Genomic DNA, 24,059 nt, shown 5'->3' on the forward strand with positions numbered 1-24,059 from the left:
TAAATCATCTTCCTGGTATGGACAGGCCACTGTTTCCCACAGCAAGTCCGAAGCTTGAACTACAAGATTGTCTTGAGTATGGTAGGAAACCAAAGTTTATTAAATTCTGTACTATCACCACAAAAGCTGAACTTCTTGAAGCAAGGAAAATGCCAGCAATTTCATGTGCTTATGGATGACAAGGACGTCCTGTCCTGTGGTGCACAGAGATGGAGAGGATTTTGGGCCTCCCTGTACACTACCCAGATGTCTCCAACATCACCAGAAACACAAGACAGCGACTCTTGGGAAGTTCCTGGAGTGTTCCGGTAGCCATCTCTTTGCGCCCCGAAAGGAATACTTTATCAGTGTTTTTGTATACATCTGACAAAAGCTTTGGAGACTGTGGTGACGCACATGTTATTTACTGTTGTTCCAGCTGTAGCAATATCAATTGGCATTAAAAAGGTAAGATTTGGAGACTAGTGACGCACATTTTATGCACCCTGTGGCAATTGCAATTTGCATTAAAATGAATCTGCTAACAACCACTACCTAGGACCACACCTGACTCCTGAAGTCATGCTTCAGTTAGTAACTCAAGTTAAATTAATTTTTTATTTTTTTTTATTATGCTCAGCAGATTCAAAACATACCATTCTTCTAGTCATATCACACGACATGTCAAAATGCTGCATGGAAAATGGCAGTGTGCAAAGTCCTAATCTTAGTGAACCTATAAGTGCATTAAATTTTCTAAAATAAACAAAAATACCGAGAATAAAAAAGAAAAAAAAAAGGAAAGAGGACATATGGCATCCTTTTGAACAATAGATTACATTTAAGGCATTGATTTTTAGAAACCCAGAGATAATTTGTTGCAATTGTGAAATCTAAAAAAAACCTTGATTAGACAACCAGTACACTTATTTATCCTTAGGCCTTATTAGCAGAGGCTCCAGGACCCTCAACAAAACCAGCAGCAGGAAAGAGGACATATGGCATCCTTTTGAAAAATAGATTTCTGGAAAGGCATTGATTTTAGAAACCCGGGGATAATTTGTTTCAACCGGGAAATCTAAAAAAACATTGATTAGACACCCAGTACACATATTTATCCTTAGGCCTTTTTAGCAGAGGCTCCAGGACCCTCAACAGAAACAACAGCATGAAAGAGGACATATGGCATCCTTGTGAACAATTTATTACATTTAAGGCATTGATTTTAGAATCCCAGAGATCATTTATATGAACCTGGAAATAGAAAGAAACATTGATTGGACACCCAGTGCATTTCTTTATCCTTAGGCCTTTTTATAAGAGGCTCCCAGAGCCTCAACAGAAACAACAGCATGAAAGAGGACATATGGCATCCTTGTGAATAATAGATTACAGGAAAGGCATAGATTTTAGAAACACAGAGATAATTTGTTTCAACCGGGAAATCTAAAAGAACATTGATTAGACACCCAGTACACTTATTTATCCTTAGGCCTTTTTAGCAGAGGCTCCAGGACCCTCAACAAAACCAGCAGCAGGAAAGAGGACATATGGCATCCTTTTGAAAATTAGATTACAGGAAAGGCATTGATTTTAGAAACCCGGAGATAATTTGTTGCAACCGGGAATTTGAATCAAACAAATGATTCGATGGACACCCAGTACACTTCTCTCTCCTTAGGCCTTTTTATAAGAGGGTCCAGGACCCTCAAACAAAACACCAGCAGGAAAGAGAATGTATGGCATCCTTTTGAACAATAGAGTACAGGTACAGCATTGATTTTACAAACCCAGAGATAATTTTGGGCAAATGTGAAATAGAAAAAAAAATTGAGTGGACACCCAGTACACCTCTTTCTCCTTAGGCCTTTTTATAAGAGTGTCCAGGACCCTCAAACAAAACACCAGCAGGAAAGAGGACGTATGGCATCCTTTTGAACAATAGAGTACAGGTACAGCATTGATTTTACAAACCCAGAGATAATTTTGGGCAAATGTGAAATAGAAAAAAAAATTGAGTGGACACCCAGTACACCTCTTTCTCCTTAGGCCTTTTTATAAGAGGGTCCAGGACCCTCAAACAAAATACCATCAGGAAAGAGAACATATGGCATCCTTTTGAACAATAGAGTACTGGTACAGCATTGATTTTAGAAACCCACAGATAATTGTTTGGAAAAGTGAAATTGCCCCAAAAACCATGCTTGGACTCCCACTCCAGGTCGTTCTCCTTCAGCATTTTTATAAGAGGATCCAGCGCCCTCAACAGAAACAACTGCAGGAAACACCACCACATATGCCATCCTTTTGCACTAGCAAGTACAGGTATGGCATCCATTTTTGAAACCCGGAGATAATTGAGAGGAACCAGGAACATTTTTCTAAAAATTTGCTGGGGCACCCATTACAGGTCGTTCTCCTTCAGTCTTTTTATACCATGGGCCACGATCCGCAACAGGCACAACAGCATGAAACACCACATATGCCACCCTTTTGCACAATAGAGTACAGGTATGGCATAGATGGAACACGGAGATAATTTAGAGCAACCAAGAGACGGATAAAGATGCTTGGTCGGTCCTCCTCCTTCAAATTTGTGGCATTTTGCGTTCAATTTAATGGTCCACCAGATATGAGTGGTGTGCTAAGTTGTACTATTCGTAACAGTTTAATCACTAGTGTTATGTGCCTTATTTTTTTTATTTGAGTTTTGTACCCACAGAGCTGCAGCAGAGGCCAGAAAAATTAGGAATGTACAAATGACTGAAAAATTTGGGTATTGTTGTAGCAACTGCTGTAGCAGCGGCCAGAAAAATTGATGTTTGTAAAACATTTATAAAGTGCCCTCTAAGCTTGTGGCTTGAACACTAGTTGTTGGCGGATAAGTCAAACAAGTCCTCCGGCTTTATAACAAAACAAAAAAAAAGGCCTTTTTTATTCAAATGTATCGCTCAATGTCAGTCCCTTCGGGATCCAGCCCTCATTCATTTTTATAAAAGTGAGATATTCAAGGCTTTTTTGACCTAGGCAACTTCTCTTCTCAGTGACAAAACCTCCTGCTGCACTGAAAGTCCTTTCGGACAGGACACTTGAAGCGGGGCAGGCCAGAAGTTCCATTGCAAATTGGGATAGCTCAGGCCACAAGTCCAGCCTGCACACCCAGTAGTCAAGGGGTCCATCGCTCCTGAGAGTGTCGAGATCTGCAGTTAAAGCTAGGTAGTCTGCTACCTGTCGGTTGAGTCTTTCTCTAAGGCTGGATCCCGAAAGGCTCTGATGGTGCATGGGAGTTAAAAAGGTACGCATGTCCTCCATCAACAAGACGTCAGGAAAGCGTCCTGTCCTTGCCGCCGTGGTCGTAGGAGGAGGAGGATTAATTTCATCTCTTCCCCTGTTACATTCCTGTGGTGCTGTGACATCACCCTTATACGCTGTGTAAAGCATAGTTTTTAATTTATTATTAAAATGCTCCTTCCTTTCCGACTTGCGGGAATTTGATAACATTTCAGGCACTTTATGCTTATACCGGGGGTCGAGGAGCATGGACACCCAGTACAGGTCGTTCTCCTTCAGCTTTTTTATACGAGGGTCCCTCAATGTAAGATTCTCTTATGTTTTTCTTAAGCAGGATCGCAACTGCCGAATCTGTTACTTTTATATGTATCACTCTAATCAACAGACTATTGTATTAGCATAGGCTGTGGTTTTTTAGAGTGAAATTTTATCAAAAATGACTCGTTGGTCAAAAGTAGGAATAAAGTACTATTCACTAAAAGATATTATTCCTTTAAGTCCCACTGTAATAGGCAATCAAATAATATCAACTTTCACTGAATAATCCTGTGTTTGTCTGTAACGTCTTGTCAAGAGCAGCTGCTGACAGGCTACAGTGTAACTTGGAAGCGGAGCAGTGTAACTTGAGACCGCAGGTAGAGGCGTGACTGATAGCAGGGGGATTCCCTTTCGGTGACGTCACACTAGCAGCGTAGAGATGTAACGGAGCTGGTATTTCAAGTAATTAACTCCGGATTTAAAATTAGTTGAAGGTATGCAGTTAAATAAGCAAAACTGTATAGCATGAGAGTAAAATGGAAAATAACTCACTTAGTAGTTGCGGTGGAAGTTCCGGTAGTTTCCAAGTTGAAAGTAACTTGCAGAGTCGATATCCTCAGATTAAATGGCAGAAGTACTGCAGTTAGCAGGCAGTGGAACTAAATGGATACTGCGCGAACAAACAGGCAAGGTTGTAGAAATATAGCAACCCAGGCTATATACGAAGGAGCAGACCAGTAATAACCCAGATAGAAGTTATATTTGTAATCCAAATGTTTGCTTATAATCTGTTAGTAAATTATATAGGCAAAAGGTACTCTTTTAAGAATAGAGCAAACAGCTTAGCTGTACTGAACACAATAACTAAGCACTTGTTTAGGGCGGAGACATGACTTAAATACAGGTGTGTGTAGGTGAGCTGCTGTAGCAAGGAAAACCAGGAATGGAATCCTTACAGTACCCCCCCCTTCAAGGAAGCCGACCACGGCTGCATGTTTAGGTCTGTGTGGGAAACGTCTATGGAAACGTGCAACCAACCTTGCAGCATTTATGTGATTATGAGGTTCCCAGGAGTCCTCATCTGCAGAAAAACCCTTCCATCTGACAAGATACTGAAGTACTCCATTAGAATATCTTGAATCCAGAAGATCTTGCACTTCATAGACATTACTGTCCAGGCTTACAGGATCAGGAGGAAGAAGGGGTTTAAAAGGGACCTGGCCAACATAAGGTTTGAGTAATGAGACGTGGAATGTGGGGTGAATTCCTAATGAATCAGGCAGGTCCAAAGTAACAGCATTCTTATTTATGATACATGTAATTTTGAACGGTCCGATGAATAGACTGGCCAATTTTTTCTTTGGAAGGTGTAATTTGATGTTCTTTGTAGATAACCATACGAAATCTCCTATGACATACTTTGGAGCGGGTCTTCGTCTTAGATCATAGTATTTTTTCTGGGAAGCTTGTGCTAGCTGTATATTGGTGCGTATATGTTGGAAGTTTTCGGCTAACCGTTGTATTAATTCATCAACAGAAGGTGTATCCTCTGAGGAGGAATGTTGAATACTAAATCTAGGGTTAAATCCGAAAGATGCAAAAAAAGGAGAGTATTTGGTGGTACTATTGATAGTGTTATTGTATGAAAACTCAGCCATAGCAAGAAAGAATGTCCATTTATTTTGATGGTAAGAACAGTAACAACGTAGATATTGTTCGAGCCATTGATTTAGCCTTTCAGTTTGTCCGTTCGTCTGAGGGTGAAAGGCTGAACTCAAACGTTGTTCTATTTGGAGAGACTTAGTGAGTGCTTTCCAGAACTTTGAAGTGAACTGAGTACCTCTGTCAGTGGTTATAACAGTTGGTAAGCCATGATATTGTACTACGTGGTTTAAGAACAAATGGGCAGTTTCTGCAGAAGTAGGCAACTTGTGGTAAGGAATAAAATGAGCCATTTTAGTGAAGTGATCTGTTACTACAAGAATGGTTGTGAGTCCAGAACTTGGTGGTAAGTCTACTATGAAATCCATACCTAAATGAGCCCAAGGTGAAGAGGGGATTTCCAAAGGCAAAAGATGACCGTATGGAGGTTGTCTCTCAGGTTTGGATACTATACAACTGTTACATTGCTGAAGGTATTCTTTGATAGTTCTTTCCATAGATGGCCACCAATACGTTCTGTTTATGAGCTCTTTGGTGCGTCTGATTCCTGCATGACCTAATAATGGAGGGTCATGGTGTTCCTTAATGATCTGTACTCTAAGTTTTTCTGGAATATATAAATTAGAGCCATGGTAATAAAAGCCATCTTTCTTAACCAAAGAGTTCAATGGTGTATGTTTGTCAGAAGAAAAGGCAGCTTCATAGTCTTGAACTGAGATTGGAAGTAAAGCGAGGAATCTTGAGGGTGGCAAAATACAGCTAGGTGCCACTTGTTGAATGGGTCTTTGGTCTCTACGAGACAGTGCATCAGCTTTTCCGTTTTTTGATCCTGGTCTGTACATGATTTGAAAATCAAAACGACTAAAAAAAAGACTCCATCTCACCTGTCTGGCAGATAACGTTTTGTTGTTTTGTAGGAATTCAAGATTTCTGTGGTCAGTATAAATAATAATAGGACTGGAGGTACTTTCCAAAAGGTGTCTCCAAAATTCCAGTGCTCTTTTTATAGCCAATAATTCTTTATCTCCTATGGAGTAATTCATCTCTGCTGTAGACATAATCTTGGAATAGAACCCAATAGGGAATAGAGGGTCCTTAATCGTTTTGCGTTGTGAGAGGACTGCACCAAGTGCATAGTCAGAAGAATCAACTTCTAAAACGTACTGAAGGTCTGGATCAGGGTACTTTAGAATAGGAGCGGATGAAAAAGCTTGTTTTAGAAAACTAAAAGCAACATCAGCTTCTTTTGTCCAACAGAAGGTAGAATTAGGACTGGTAAGGGTAGTAAGTGGCTTGGAAATTCTAGAAAAGTTGCGAATGAATTTCCTATAATAATTACTGAATCCTAGGAATTTTTGAAGGTCCTTTCTAGTGAGAGGAGTAGGCCAATTTTTCACTGCATCAACTTTGCCCTCTTGCATCTGAATACCCTCGGGGCTGATGGAATAACCTAGGAAATCTATAGTTCTAGTGTGAAAAATACATTTTTCCAATTTGGCGTAAAGACGGTGGACCTGGAGTCGTGACAGAACCCAACTAACATGTTTTATATGGTCAGTTGTATTAGAGGAATAAATTAAAATGTCATCTAGGTAAACTATGACACAGATATCGAGTAGATCATGGAAGATATCATTTACAAAAAACTGGAAAGTAGCAGGTGCATTAGTGAGGCCGAAAGGCATAACCAAGTATTCGTACAGCCCATATCTGGTTCTGAAGGCAGTGAGCCATTCATCACCCTCTCTGATGCGTACTAAATTATAAGCTCCCCTTAGATCCAGTTTAGTGTATATAGTAGCATGACGTAATCTCTCAATGAGCTCTGGAATGAGTGGGAGTGGATATCGGTTTTTAATGGTGATCTTGTTTAGTTGTCTGAAATCGATGATAGGACGTAAGGACTGATCCTTGTTACGGACAAAAAACATCCCAGCACCTGCAGGAGAGACAGATGGTCGAATAAAACCTTTCTTCAAGTTCTCATCCAAATAAGTTTTAAGGTAGTCTAACTCAGATTGACATAGTGGATATAAATGGCCAATAGGTGGGGATGTTCCAGGTTTTAATTCTATAGGACAGTCATAAGGTCGGTGAGGGGGAAGTGTTTCAGCCTCCTTTTTACTAAAGACCTCCGAGAAGTGAGTATATTCACTGGGAATAACAGACTCAGTAGTAGGGTTTATAGAAAGTAAAGACTGTCTAACACATGTTTGTTGGCAATACTTTGAATTCAACTGTATTTGGAGAGATTTCCAAGAGATCTGGGGTTCATGTAGTTGCAGCCAAGATAAACCCAGAACTATTGGAAATAGAGGGGATGTAATCACATCAAAAGAGAGATGTTCATGATGATTTTTCAGGGTAGTTACTGAGAGTGGGATAGTGTGGTGTGTAATAGGTCCAGAGGCAATCTCTGAGCCATCAACAACTCAAAGTGAAATTGGAGACAATTTTTTTATCAGAGGTATTTTATTTTCAGATACTATAGAGCTGTCGATGTAGTTCCCCTGAGCTCCAGTGTCCACGATGGCTGGGATGTTCATCTGCTTACTTGCCCACTGTAATGACAAAAGTAGAGAACAGTGAAGTGGTTTGTTACGTACTATCTGAGAGATAAAGTCAGTGTGGCACTTACTGTTCTTTTTCTGAGGTATAACAGGGCAATCCTTGAGAGTATGGGAAGCAGTACCACAATACATGCACAGGCCCCTGGTCTTCCTTCTTATCCGTTCCTCTGGAGAAATGGGACCCCTGAAGATGTTAATGTCCATGGCTTCAGCTCTGCCAGAACTAGGACTGTTAGGTCTGCGAATAGGCGTACCAGGAGTGGAGACTTTTTTGTACCCCTGATCAGAGTATGGCCTTTCTGATCTTCTCTCTCTCAATCTTCTGTCAATTTGGCTACTTAGTCTCATAAGAGCTTCAAGGGAGTCTGGTAACTCGGTTCTTGCTAATTCGTCCTTGACAGCGTCAGAGAGACCAAGCCGGTATTGATTTCTGAGGGCTATGGCATTCCATTGAGAGTCGATTGCATATTGTTTGAACTCTGTTATGTATTGTTCCACGGGTCTAGAACCTTGTTTTAATTTCCTCATTTTACTCTCAGCAGTCAACTGCAGGTTGGTATCGTTATAAAGTTCATCCATAACGTCAAGAAAAGATGAGAAAGATGACAGAACCGGATTGTTACTCTCAAAAAGAGTGTCAGCCCATATTCGTGGTTCTCCCCTTAAGTAACTAATCATAGTAAGAACTTTTACCCTATCATTAGGATAGGTTTTGGGTTTAAGACTGAAGTTAAGGAGGCAAGCATTCTTAAAATGACGATATTGGTTTCTGTCTCCATGGAAGAAATCAGGTGGAGCCACGAAAGGCTCAGGAGATGACTCTAAAGATGTTTGTTTTGAAGTGATACTGTCTTTTATAACTTTTCTAAGTGTCTCATTCTCCAGTTGTAAGTCTCTTAGTCCCTGACTGAGTTGGTCTACTCTTTGGGACAAGTTGTACACAATTTGAGGGAGTTCGGCTGGATCCATAATGTGGCTTAGTTATTCTGTAAGATTCTCTTATGTTTTTCTTAAGCAGGATCGCAACTGCCGAATCTGTTACTTTTATATGTATCACTCTAATCAACAGACTATTGTATTAGCATAGGCTGTGGTTTTTTAGAGTGAAATTTTATCAAAAATGACTCGTTGGTCAAAAGTAGGAATAAAGTACTATTCACTAAAAGATATTATTCCTTTAAGTCCCACTGTAATAGGCAATCAAATAATATCAACTTTCACTGAATAATCCTGTGTTTGTCTGTAACGTCTTGTCAAGAGCAGCTGCTGACAGGCTACAGTGTAACTTGGAAGCGGAGCAGTGTAACTTGAGACCGCAGGTAGAGGCGTGACTGATAGCAGGGGGATTCCCTTTCGGTGACGTCACACTAGCAGCGTAGAGATGTAACGGAGCTGGTATTTCAAGTAATTAACTCCGGATTTAAAATTAGTTGAAGGTATGCAGGTAAATAAGCAAAACTGTATAGCATGAGAGTAAAATGGAAAATAACTCACTTAGTAGTTGCGGTGGAAGTTCCGGTAGTTTCCAAGTTGAAAGTAACGTGCAGAGTCGATATCCTCAGATTAAATGGCAGAAGTACTGCAGTTAGCAGGCAGTGGAACTAAATGGATACTGCGCGAACAAACAGGCAAGGTTGTAGAAATATAGCAACCCAGGCTATATACGAAGGAGCAGACCAGTAATAACCCAGATAGAAGTTATATTTGTAATCCAAATGTTTGCTTATAATCTGTTAGTAAATTATATAGGCAAAAGGTACTCTTTTAAGAATAGAGCAAACAGCTTAGCTGTACTGAACACAATAACTAAGCACTTGTTTAGGGCGGAGACATGACTTAAATACAGGTGTGTGTAGGTGAGCTGCTGTAGCAAGGAAAACCAGGAATGGAATCCTTACACTCAACAGGCACGACAGCATGAAAGAACCCATTTGAACAAGCTTGGATGCCGAGCTAATCATGTCCCGTTCCTCCTCCTCACTGATCTCACTGATGGTATCTTCTTCCCCCCAGCCATGTACAACACCACGGGTACCAGAGAGGTGACAACAACGAGCACCCTGGGATGCCTGTTGTGCTCGGTCTTCTTCCTCCTCCTCCTCCTCCTCAAAGCCACATTCCTCCACATTCCTCCTCTGACTCCTCTTCCTCACAATCCTCTTCCTGCGTCCAGCAAGTGATGCTGATTCGGCTGTTTGTGGGGGTGATGGACACCACAACTATTCCGCTTCCTCTTCACGCTCATCTACTGCCTGATCCAGCACTCTTCGCAGGGCACGCTCCAGTAAGAAAACAAATGGTATGATGTCGCTGATGGTGCCTTCGGTGTGACTGACAAGGTTTTTCACCTCCTCAAAAGGATGCATGAGCCTACAGGCATTGCGCATGAGCGTCCAGTAATTTGGAAAAAATATCCCCAGCTCCCCAGAGGCTGGCCTAGCACCCCGGTCATACAAATACTCATTAACAGCTTTTTCTTGTTGGAGCAGGCGGTCAAACATTAGGAGTGTTGAATTCCACCGTGTCGGGCTGTCGCAAATCAAGCGCCTCACTGGCAGGTTGTTTCGACGCTGGATATCGGACAAGTGCGCCATGGCCGTGTAGGAACGCCTGAAATGGCCACACACCTTCCTGGCCTGCTTCAGGACGTCCTGTAAGCCTCGGTACTTATGGACAAATCGTTGTACAATTAGATTACACACATGTGCCATGCACGGCACATGTGTCAACTTGCCCAATTTCAATGCCGCCACCAAATTACTTCCATTGTCAGAAACAACCTTGCCAATCTCCAGTTGGTGCGGAGTCAGCCACTGATCCACCTGTGCGTTCAGGGTGGTCAGGAGTGCTGGTGCGGTGTGACTCTTCGCTTTCAGGCAAGTCAACCCCAAGACGGCGTGACACTGCCGTACCCGGGATGTAGCATAGTACCTGGGGAGCTGGGGGGGTGCCATAGATCTGGAGCAAGATGCAGAAGTTGAAGAGGACTCAGCCGAGGAAGAGGTTATGGAAGAGGATGGAGTAAAGGAGGTAGCAGCAGGCCTGACTGCAAGTCGTGGCAGTGTCACCAACTCTTCTGCAGAGCCACGCATTCCATGCTTGTCAGAAGTCAGCAGGTTTACCCAATGCGCAGTGTAGGTGATATACCTGCCCTGACCATGCTTTGCAGACCAGCTATCCGTGGTCATATGGATCCTTGCCCCAATGCTGTGTGCCAGACATGCCATAACTTCCTTTCTCACAACAGAGTACAGGTTTGGGATTGCCTTTTGTGAAAATAAATTTCTGCCAGGTACCTTCCACTGCGGTGTCCCAATAGATACAAATTTTTTGAAAGCATCAGACTCCACCAGCTTGTATGGTAAAAGCTGGCGGGCTAAGAGTTCAGACAAGCCAGCTGTCAGATGCCGGGCAAGGGGGTGACTTTGAGAAATTGGCTTCTTACGCTCAAACATGTCCTTGACAGACACCTGACTGTGGGCAGATGACCAGGAACTGCTACGTAAGAGAGACTGAGTGGAGGATGGTTGAGAGGGGGCAAGGAGGACAGCACTGGTTGACGTGGCTGAAGATGCTGGAGCAGGAGGAGGAGGGCGGCTTTCACTTTGTGTGCTGCTTCTACTCATGTGTTCTTCCCATCGGCCTTTGTGATGGGAGACCATGTGCCTTCGCAAAGCAGTTGTACCTAGGTGGCTGTTGGACTTCCCACGACTCAGTTTCTTTTGGCACAGGTTGCAAATGGCATCGCTGTTGTCAGAGGCAGACACACAAAACAAATGGCACACTGCTGAGCTCTGCGATGACGGCATTCTGGTGGTGGCAACAGCATGCGTTGATGGGCGTCGGCGTGCTGTCTGGCTGACCCCTGGTGATGATGCATGCTGTCTGACTGTGCCACTAGCTCCTTGAGACGACCTCCCCATGCTTCCAAATTGTCTCCTCCTCCTCTTCCTCTCTGTCTCCCCATCTGAACTTTCCCCCTCTTCTTCTTCTCTTCTAGCAGGCACCCACGTGACATCCACCGACACATCATCATCAACCGCTTCACTTGTATCTGAAACATCAAGAAAGGAAGCAGCAGCGGGTACAACATCATCATCATCATCACACCGTACCTCCATGTCGGTAATGCTGCCTGACTGAGACTGATCACTATTATCTACATCCTCTGTCAATGATGGTTGCGCATCACTCATTTCTTCCAAATGATGTGTCAATAACTCCTGTGACAGATCAAGTGAAGCGGCTGTGGTGCTAGTGTTGGTGGTGGCGACAGGCGGGGGAGTGGCACTGGTCACTTGAGACCTGCCCAAAGCACAGCTGGACTTAGATGGTGCGTCAAGGTTAGGAAGACTAGCAGCGGAAGCTGAAGAAGATTGGGTGTCCTGTATTAGCCATTCAACTAGGTCCTCCTCAGAAGTTTTTGCGTCCCCCCTGGCACCCGGCATCTGAACAATGTGCATATTTGTAGGGTCTAAAGGAATCACAGCACCATGACCACGATCACGGAACCTGCGGGGTGGCCTGCCTCTGCCTGTCATTTTTTTTAAAATGGACACTAACAATACTATTACACCAATTGAGTGGTGGCACTGTGAAAGTGGGCACAGTATACGCTGTGAGACTGACAACAACAAAAAAGACATATGTTTTAAAAATCACAAATTGTTATTTTTTTTAAATATTACAAGTATTGTGACAACAAATATGATTGTTTCGCACTAGTTGGCAAATGGGCCTGTCTGGCACACACGCTGGGAGAAAGGAAACTGCAATTCAATGGCACTAGGAGACTGAAGAATCACAGTCAAAACAGTTATGATTAACAAAAAATCCAATCCTGTTACAATAAATATGATTGGTGGCACTAATTGGCTAGTTGGGACTGGCACACAGGCAGGCAGGAGGAAAATTAAATTCAAGGGCACTAGTAGACTGCAGATTGACAGTCAAAACAGTGATGATTGACAAATTTTGCAATACTGTTAAAAGAAATATGATTGCTGGCACTAATTGGATAGTTGGGCCTGGCACACAGGCTGGCAGGCAGTAGAAAAGTGCAATTCAATGGCACGAGCAAACTGAGGTTTAAGATCAACAATCAAATTTTTTTTAATTTTAATTAGTAACTATACTGTGACAGCAATTATGATTGGTGTAAATAGTTGGCAAGATGGCCTGGCACAAAAGGCTGGCAGGCAGGAGGTAAATGCAATTCAATGGCACCAGCAAACTGAGGATTCACAAAAACTATTACCAAAAATTTTAATTTTTAATTATTAAGAATACTGTGACAACAAATATGATTGGTGTAAATATTTTTCAAGTAGGCCTGGCACACAGGCTTGGAAGGCAGTAGAAAAGTGCAATTCTAGGGCACGAGCAAACTGAGGATTAAGATCAACAATCAAGAATTTTTTAATTTTAATTAGTAACTATACTGTGACAACAATTATGATTGGTGTAAATAGTTGGCAAGACGGCCTGGCACAAAAGGCTGGCAGGCAAGAGGTAGATGCAATTCAACGACACTAGGAGACTGATTACTGACAGTCAAAACAGTGATGATTGACAATTTTTGCAATACTGTTAAAAGAAATATGATTGCTGGCAATAATTGGCTAGGTGGGCCTGGCACACAGCAGGCTGCAAGGCAGGAGGAAAGTGCAATTCAATGGCACCAAATTACTTCCATTGTCAGAAACAACCTTGCCAATCTCCAGTTGGTGCGGAGTCAGCCACTGATCCACCTGTGCGTTCAGGGTGGTCAGGAGTGCTGGTGCGGTGTGACTCTTCGCTTTCAGGCAAGTCAACCCCAAGACGGCGTGACACTGCCGTACCCGGGATGTAGCATAGTACCTGGGGAGCTGGGGGGGTGCCATAGATCTGGAGCAAGATGCAGAAGTTGAAGAGGACTCAGCCGAGGAAGAGGTTATGGAAGAGGATGGAGTAAAGGAGGTAGCAGCAGGCCTGACTGCAAGTCGTGGCAGTGTCACCAACTCTTCTGCAGAGCCACGCATTCCATGCTTGTCAGAAGTCAGCAGGTTTACCCAATGCGCAGTGTAGGTGATATACCTGCCCTGACCATGCTTTGCAGACCAGCTATCCGTGGTCATATGGATCCTTGCCCCAATGCTGTGTGCCAGACATGCCATAACTTCCTTTCTCACAACAGAGTACAGGTTTGGGATTGCCTTTTGTGAAAATAAATTTCTGCCAGGTACCTTCCACTGCGGTGTCCCAATAGATACAAATTTTTTGAAAGCATCAGACTCCACCAGCTTGTATGGTAAAAGCTGGCGGGCTAAGAGTTCAGACAAGCCAGCTGTCAGATGCCGGGCAAGGGGGTGACTTTGAGAAATTGGCTTCTTACGCTCAAACATGTCCTTGACAGACACCTGACTGTGGGCAGATGACCAGGAACTGCTACGTAAGAGAGACTGAGTGGAGGATGGTTGAGAGGGGGCAAGGAGGACAGCACTGGTTGACGTGGCTGAAGATGCTGGAGCAGGAGGAGGAGGGCGGCTTTCACTTTGTGTGCTGCTTCTACTCATGTGTTCTTCCCATCGGCCTTTGTGATGGGAGACCATGTGCCTTCGCAAAGCAGTTGTACCTAGGTGGCTGTTGGACTTCCCACGACTCAGTTTCTTTTGGCACAGGTTGCAAATGGCATCGCTGTTGTCAGAGGCAGACACACAAAACAAATGGCACACTGCTGAGCTCTGCGATGACGGCATTCTGGTGGTGGCAACAGCATGCGTTGATGGGCGTCGGCGTGCTGTCTGGCTGACCCCTGGTGATGATGCATGCTGTCTGACTGTGCCACTAGCTCCTTGAGACGACCTCCCCATGCTTCCAAATTGTCTCCTCCTCCTCTTCCTCTCTGTCTCCCCATCTGAACTTTCCCCCTCTTCTTCTTCTCTTCTAGCAGGCACCCACGTGACATCCACCGACACATCATCATCAACCGCTTCACTTGTATCTGAAACATCAAGAAAGGAAGCAGCAGCGGGTACAACATCATCATCATCACACCGTACCTCCATGTCGGTAATGCTGCCTGACTGAGACTGATCACTATTATCTACATCCTCTGTCAATGATGGTTGCGCATCACTCATTTCTTCCAAATGATGTGTCAATAACTCCTGTGACAGATCAAGTGAAGCGGCTGTGGTGCTAGTGTTGGTGGTGGCGACAGGCGGGGGAGTGGCACTGGTCACTTGAGACCTGCCCAAAGCACAGCTGGACTTAGATGGTGCGTCAAGGTTAGGAAGACTAGCAGCGGAAGCTGAAGAAGATTGGGTGTCCTGTATTAGCCATTCAACTAGGTCCTCCTCAGAAGTTTTTGCGTCCCCCCTGGCACCCGGCATCTGAACAATGTGCATATTTGTAGGGTCTAAAGGAATCACAGCACCACGACCACGACCACGGAACCTGCGGGGTGGCCTGCCTCTGCCTGTCATTTTTTTTAAAATGGACACTAACAATACTATTACACCAATTGAGTGGTGGCACTGTGAAAGTGGGCACAGTATACGCTGTGAGACTGACAACAACAAAAAAGACATATGTTTTAAAAATCACAAATTGTTATTTTTTTTAAATATTACAAGTACTGTGACAACAAATATGATTGTTTCGCACTAGTTGGCAAATGGGCCTGTCTGGCACACACGCTGGGAGAAAGGAAACTGCAATTCAATGGCACTAGGAGACTGAAGAATCACAGTCAAAACAGTTATGATTAACAAAAAATCCAATCCTGTTACAATAAATATGATTGGTGGCACTAATTGGCTAGTTGGGACTGGCACACAGGCAGGCAGGAGGAAAATTAAATTCAAGGGCACTAGTAGACTGCAGATTGACAGTCAAAACAGTGATGATTGACAAATTTTGCAATACTGTTAAAAGAAATATGATTGCTGGCACTAATTGGATAGTTGGGCCTGGCACACAGGCTGGCAGGCAGTAGAAAAGTGCAATTCAATGGCACGAGCAAACTGAGGTTTAAGATCAACAATCAAATTTTTTTTAATTTTAATTAGTAACTATACTGTGACAGCAATTATGATTGGTGTAAATAGTTGGCAAGATGGCCTGGCACAAAAGGCTGGCAGGCAGGAGGTAAATGCAATTCAATGGCACCAGCAAACTGAGGATTCACAAAAACTATTACCAAAAATTTTAATTTTTAATTATTAAGAATACTGTGACAACAAATATGATTGGTGTAAATATTTTTCAAGTAGGCCTGGCACACAGGCTTGGAAGGCAGTAGAAAAGTGCAATTCTAGGGCACGAGCAAACTGAGGATTAAGATCAACAATCAAGAATTTTTTAATTTTAATTAGTAACTATACTGTGACAACAATTATGATTGGTGTAAATAGTTGGCAAGACGGCCTGGCACAAAAGGCTGGCAGGCAAGAGGTAGATGCAATTCAACGACACTAGGAGACTGATTACTGACAGTCAAAACAGTGATGATTGACAATTTTTGCAATACTGTTAAAAGAAATATGATTGCTGGCAATAATTGGCTAGGTGGGCCTGGCACACAGCAGGCTGCAAGGCAGGAGGAAAGTGCAATTCAATGGCACCAGCAAACTGAGGATTCACAACAACTATTACCAAAAATTTTAATTTTTAATTATTAAGAATACTGTGTCAACAAATATGATTGGTGTAAATATTTTGAAAGTAGGCCTGGCACACAGGCTTGGAAGGCAGTAGAAAAGTGCAATTCTAGGGCACGAGCAAACTGAGGATTAAGATCAACAATCAAGAATTTTTTAATTTTAATTAGTAACTATACTGTGACAACAATTATGATTGGTTTAAATAGTTGGCAAGACGGCCTGGCACAAAAGGCTGGCAGGCAAGAGGTAGATGCAATTCAAGGACACTAGGAGACTGATTACTGACAGTCAATGATGATTGACAATTTTTGCAATACTGTTAAAAGAAACATGATTGCTGGCAATAATTGGCTAGGTGGGCCTGGCACACAGCAGGCTGCAAGGCAGGAGGAAAGTGCAATTCAATGGCACCAGCAAACTGAGGATTCACAACAACTATTACCAAAAATTTTAATTTTTAATTATTAAGAATACTGTGACAACAAATATGATTGGTGTAAATATTTTTCAAGTAGGCCTGGCACACAGGCTTGGAAGGCAGTAGAAAAGTGCAATTCTAGGGCACGAGCAAACTGAGGATTAAGATCAACAATCAAGAATTTTTTAATTTTAATTAGTAACTATACTGTGACAACAATTATGATTGGTGTAAATAGTTGGCAAGACGGCCTGGCACAAAAGGCTGGCAGGCAAGAGGTAGATGCAATTCAAGGACACTAGGAGACTGATTACTGACAGTCAAAACAGTGATGATTGACAATTTTTGCAATACTGTTAAAATAATTATAATTGCTGGCAATAATTGGCTAGGTGGGCCTGGCACACAGCAGGCTGCAAGGCAGAAGGAAAGTGCAATTCAATGGCACCAGCAAACTGAGGATTCACACAACTATTACCAAAAATTTTAATTTTTAATTATTAAGAATACTGTGACAACAAATATGATTGGTGTAAATATTTTTCAAGTAGGCCTGGCACACAGGCTTGGAAGGCAGTAGAAAAGTGCAATTCTAGGGCATTAGCAAACTGAGGATTAAGATCAACAATCAAGAATTTTTGAATTTTAATTAGTAACTATACTGTGACAACAATTATGATTGGTGTAAATAGTTGGCAAGACGACCTGGCACAAAAGGCTGGCAGGCAAGAGGTAGATGCAATTCAAGGGCACTAGGAGACTGATTACTGACAGTCAAAACAGTGATGATTGACAATTTTTGCAATACTTTTAAAAGAAATATGATTGCTGGCAATAATTGGCTAGGTGGGCCTGGCACACAGCAGGCTGCAAGGCAGAAGGAAAGTGCAATTCAATGGCACCAGCAAACTGAGGATTCACAACAACTATTACCAAAAATTTTAATTTTTAATTATTAAGAATACTGTGACAACAAATATGATTGGTGTAAATATTTTGAAAGTCAGCCTGGCACACAGGCTTGGAAGGCAGTAGAAAAGTGCAATTCTATGGCACGAACAAACTGAGGATTAAGATCAACAATCAAAATTTTTTTAATTTTAATTAGTAACTATACTGTCTGTGACAACAATTATGATTGGTGTAAATAGTTGGCTAGACGGCATGGCACAAAAGGCTGGCAGGCAGGAGGTAAATGCAATTCAATGGCACTAGGAGACTGAATATTTGCAGTCCAAAAAATTATGATTTTTATTTTTTAATATACTGTTACAAGAATTATGATTGGTGCCACTAATTGGCTAGTTGGGCCTGGCACACAGGCTGGCAGATATGAGTCGTGTATGGTAGGTAGGGCAGCAATTTAAATAGGTAGAAAAAAGGAAATTATAGGCGCTAAAGGACAGTACCCAGCTTAACTAGTGAATTCCCCTCCAAGAATACAAAGTGGCAAAAGCAATGTGAAAAAGTGAAGTTAAGCGCTCAAAGCACGGGTATATCTAGGAGATGTGTATTTAAATAAAGGGACCAGTGTCCAGTATGTAATCAGCGAAAAAATATATTCATCAAAGTATTTATATGTGATAATATATAGGAAGGAATATATATATATGTACCAGAACAGAGACAGAGGCGTAAATATAGTTCAAATGGAAAATTTCCAAGGCAATTTATTATACTAATAAAACAGAGGTGTCAAGATGTCTAAAATGATACAAAATGATACAATGTAAAACAAAGGGACGTCTCCCTTAATAAATGTATAGATACATAAAATAAGCATAAAAGAACAATAAGAAAAAGTACTTGCGCTTTAGCGAAAAATGTACTGATGTCCCAAGATATTGACTTGCCAAGTGACAAGAAAGTAACTGTCCAGTTGTAGGCTTAAATTGCCTGTATATGGTGGTTGGCGTTACTGGATGAGAGAAAAGGGCGCCTTTTTGTGTAAAGGTGACGTGACTGAATATTTGCAGTCCAAAAAATTATGATTTTTATTTTTTAATATACTGTTACAAGAATTATGATTGGTGCCACTAATTGGCTAGTTGGGCCTGGCACACAGGCTGGCAGATATGAGTCGTGGATGGTAGGTAGGGCAGCAATTTAACACAGTATGCTGTGTAAGTGACAAAAACACAGGCCTGATAGAAAATTAAGTTAGATTACACTAGCAAAATATTTTAAAATTTTAGATTTTAATATTAAAATTATGTTAAGAAGTGCAATGCACATATGAGTGGTCGCACTGTCTGGCTGCTACGTAGGGCAGCAATTAACAACAGTATGCTGTGTAAGTCAAATAGACAGTTAGACACAGGCCTGATAGAAAATAAAATTAGATTACACTAGCATAATGATTTAAAGACTTTTTTGGGGAAATTGAAAGAAAAAGGTTAAGCACATACATATGAGTCGTGGCTGATAGCCTTGGATGGGCAGCTATTAAAAACAGTAGGCTCTGTAAGTCCGATACACACACGCCTGATAGAAAATACTATTAGATTACACTAGAAAAATTATTTAAATTATTTTTTCGGGGGGGGGGGGGGGAATTAAAAAAAGGTTAAACACATAGGAGTCGTGGCTCATAGACTAGGGAGGGCAGCAAGTAAACACAGTAGGTTCTGTATGTCAGCAAAACACACAGGCCTGATAGAAAATTATATTAGTTTACACTATCAAACAAATTTAAACTTTTTTTTTTTAATATTTAAATTAAGGTGAAGAAGATATGAGTGCTGGGTGGCTGCCTGGCACAGACCAATTAACCAAAAGACTGAAAAAAATGGGGTATATTAATGCTGAGTGAGCCTGACAGACACAGGCCTGATAGTAAATGTAATTAGATTAAACTAGCAAAATATTTTTTTTTTTTTAATTTAAAATAATGTTATAAACGGATATTAACACTGGTGGCTGGCACAGAGCAATGAACCAGAGTATATGCTGTGTGACACAGGCCTGATAGAAAATGAAAAAAAATTACACTATCAAAATAATTAAATTTTTTGGTTAGTTAAATTTAAACTAATGTTGTTAGGGAGATATCAGTGGTGGCAGTAATCACAGCATATGCTGTGAGCCTTAAACACACAGCCTGAAAGCCAGGCAAATGCTAATAAAAAAAAACGGGAAAAAAAAAAAAACGGCACGAAATATAGCCCTAAAAAGGGCTTTTTTGGGGTGCTGTGCATGCAGCAGAGATGAGTGGAGTCCTTCTGGACTGTAGTGGACACTAAATACACTAGCCTAGCTATGTTTTTCCTATTAATGTCAGGAGCAAAAACACAACACGTCCTCTCATTAAGAAAGCAAGGTCGTTATGACCTAAGATGGCAGATTCCGAGTAGCTGGGAGGGTCTGTGAGGGAGTGTCTGATGTTGATTGGCTCTAATGTGTCAGACGGCTGTGACATAAAGGGTCAAAGTTTCCTCAATGATGACACATAGGGGCGGATCGAACATCGCCATGTGTTCGCCCACAAACACGAACAAGCTATGTTCGCTGTGAACCGTTCGCGGGCGAACAGTTCGGGACATCACTAGTCATGTTCCCCTGTACACCCAGCAGCATGTGCCCAGGTTAATACAGATGAGATGGCACTAGTCATGTTCCCCTGTATACCCAGCATGTGCCCAGGGTAACACAGATGAGATGGCACTAATCATGTTCCTCTGTACACCCAGCAGCATGTGCCCAGGTTAGTACAGATGAGGTGGCACTAGTCATGTTCCACTGTACACCCAGCAGCATGTGCCCAGGTTAGTACAGATGAGATGTCACTAGTCATGTTCCCCTGTAAACCCAGCAGCATGTGCCCAGGTTAGTACAGATGAGATGGCACTAGTCATGTTCCCCTGTACACCAGCAGCATGTGCCCAGGTTAGTACAGATGAGATGGCACTAGTCATGTTCCCCTGTACACCCAGCAGCATGTGCCCAGGGTAATACAGATGAGATGGCATTAGTCATGTTCCCCTATACACCCAGCAGCATGTGCCCAGGTTAGTACAGATGAGATGGCACTAGTCATGTTCCCCTGTACACCCAGCAGCATGTGCCCAGGTTAGTACAGATGAGATGGCACTAGTCATGTTCCTCTGTACACCCAGAAGCATGGGCCCAGGGTAATACAGATGAGATGGCACTAGTCATGTTCCTCTGTACACCCATCAGCATGTGCCCAGGTTAGTACAGATGAGGTGGCACTAGTCATGTTCCCCTGTACACACAGCAGCATGTGCCCAGGGTAATACAGATGAGATGGCACTAGTCATGTTCCTCTGTACACCCAGCAGCATGTGCCCAGGTTAATACAGATGAGATGGCACTAGTCATGTTCCTCTGTACAACCAGCAGCATGTGCCCAGGTTAGTACAGATGAGATGGCACTAGTCATGTTCCTCTGTACACCAGCAGCATGTGACCAGGTTAGTACAGATGAGATGGCACTAGTCATGTTCCCCTGTACACCCAGCAGCATGTGCCCAGGGTAATACAGATGAGATGGCACTAGTCATGTTCCTCTGTACACCCAGCAGCATGTGCCCAGGTTAGTACAGATGAGATGGCACTAGTCATGTTCCTCTGTACACCCAGCAGCATGTGCCCAGGTTAGTACAGATGAGATGTCACTACTCATGTTCCTCTGTACACCAGCAGCATGTGCCCAGGTTAGTACAGATGAGATGGCACTAGTCATGTTCCCCTGTACACCCAGCAGCATGTGCCCAGGGTAAGACAGATGAGGTGGCACTAGTCATGTCCCCCTGTACACCCAGCAGCATGTGCCCAGGTTAGTACAGATGAGATGGCACTAGTCATGTTCCCCTGTACACCCAGCAGCATGTGCCCAGGGTAATACAGATGAGGTGGCACTAGTCGTGTTCCCCTGTACACCCAGCAGCATGTGCCCAGGGTAATACAGATGAGGTGGCACTAGTCATATTCCTCTGTACACCCAGCAGCATGTGCCCAGGTTAGTACAGATGAGATGGCACTAGTCATGTTCCCCTGAACACCAGCAGCATGGGCTCAGGTTAGTACAGATGAGATGGCACTAGTCATGTTCCCCTGTACACCCAGCAGCATGTGCCCAGGGTAATACAGATGAGATGGCATTAGTCATGTTCCCCTATACACCCAGCAGCATGTGCCCAGGTTAGTACAGATGAGATGGCACTAGTCATGTTCCCCTGTACACCCAGCAGCATGTGCCCAGGTTAGTACAGATGAGATGGCACTAGTCATGTTCCTCTGTACACCCAGCAGCATGTGCCCAGAGTAATACAGATGAGATGGCACTAGTCATGTTCCTCTGTACACCCAGCAGCATGTGCCCAGGTTAGTACAGATGAGGTGGCACTAGTCATGTTCCCCTGTACACCCAGCAGCATGTGCCCAGGGTAATACAGATGAGATGGCACTAGTCATGTTCCCCTGTACACCCAGCAGCATGTGCCCAGGGTAATACAGATGAGATGGCACTAGTCATGTTCCCCTGTACACCCAGCAGCATGTGCCCAGGGTAATACAGATGATATGGCACTAGTCATGTTCCCCTGTACACCCAGCAGCATGTGCCCAGGGTAATACAGATGAGATGGCACTAGTCATGTTCCCCTGTACACCCAGCAGCATGTGCCCAGGTTAGTACAGATGAGATGGCACTAGTCATGTTCCCCTGTACACCCAGCAGCATGTGCCCAGGGTAATACAGATGAGATGGCACTAGTCATGTTCCCCTGCACACCAGCAGCATGTGCCCAGGTTAGTACAGATGAGGTGGCACTAGTCATGTTCCCCTGTACACCCAGCAGCATGTGCCCAGGTTAGTACAGATGAGATGGCACTAGTCATGTTCCCCTGTACACCCAGCAGCATGTGCCCAGGTTAGTACAGATGAGATGGCACTAGTCATGTTCCCCTGTACACTCAGCAGCATGTGCCCAGGTTAATACAGATGAGATGGCACTAGTCATGTTCCCCTGTACACCCAGCAGCATGTGCCCAGGGTAATACAGATGAGGTGGCACTAGTTATGTTCCCCTGTACACCCAGCAGCATGTGCCCAGGTTAATACAGATGAGATGGCACTAGTCATGTTCCCCTGTACACCCAGCAGCATGTGCCCAGGGTAATACAGATGAGGTGGCACTAGTTATGTTCCCCTGTACACCCAGCAGCATGTGCCCAGGGTATTACAGATGAGATGGCACTAGTCATGTTCCCCTGTACACCAGCAGCATGTGCCCAGGTTAGTACAGATGAGATGGCACTAGTCATGTTCCCCTGTACACCCAGCAGCATGTGCCCAGGTTAGTACAGATGAGATGGCACTAGTCATGTTCCCCTGTACACCCAGCAGCATGTGCCCAGGTTAACACAGATCAGATGGCACTAGTCATGATCCCCTGTACACCCAGCAGCATGTGCCCAGGTTAGTACAGATGAGATGGCATTAGTCATGTTCCCCTGTAAACCCAGCAGCATGTGCCCAGGTTAATACAGATGAGATGGCACTAGTCATGTTCCCCTGTACACCCAGCAGCATGTGCCCAGGGTAATACAGATGAGATGGCACTAGTCATGTTCCCCTGTACACCCAGCAGCATGTGCCCAGATTAATACAGATGAGATGGCACTAGTCATATTTCCCTGTACACCCAGCAGCATGTGCCCAGGGTAATACAGATGAGATGGCACTAGTCATGTTCCCCTGTACACCCAGCAGCATGTGCCAAAGGTAATACAGATGAGATGGCACTAGTCATGTTCCCCTGTACACCCAGCAGCATGTGCCTAGGTTAATACAGATGAGATGGCACTAGTCATGTTCCCCTGTACACCCAGCAGCATGTGCCCAGGTTAATACGGGCGAGGTGGCACTAGTCATGTTTCGCTGTACACCCAGCATGTGCCCAGGTTAATACGGGCAAGGTGGCACTAGTCATGTTCCCCTGTACACCCAGCAGCATGTGCCCAGGGTAATACAGATGAGATGGCACTAGTCATGTTCCCCTGTACACCCAGCAGCATGTGCCCAGGTTAATACAGATGAGATGGCACTAGTCATGTTCCCCTGTACACCCAGCTGCATGTGCCCAGGTTAATACGGGCGAGGTGGCACTAGTCATGTTTCACTGTACACCCAGCATGTGCCCAGGTCAATACGGGCGAGGTGGCACTAGTCATGTTCCCCTGTATACCCAGCATGTGCCCAGTTTAATACAG

The sequence above is a fragment of the Bombina bombina genome, chromosome 4, assembly GCF_027579735.1.
Source record: "Bombina bombina isolate aBomBom1 chromosome 4, aBomBom1.pri, whole genome shotgun sequence".
Taxonomy (NCBI): Eukaryota; Metazoa; Chordata; class Amphibia; order Anura; family Bombinatoridae; genus Bombina; species Bombina bombina.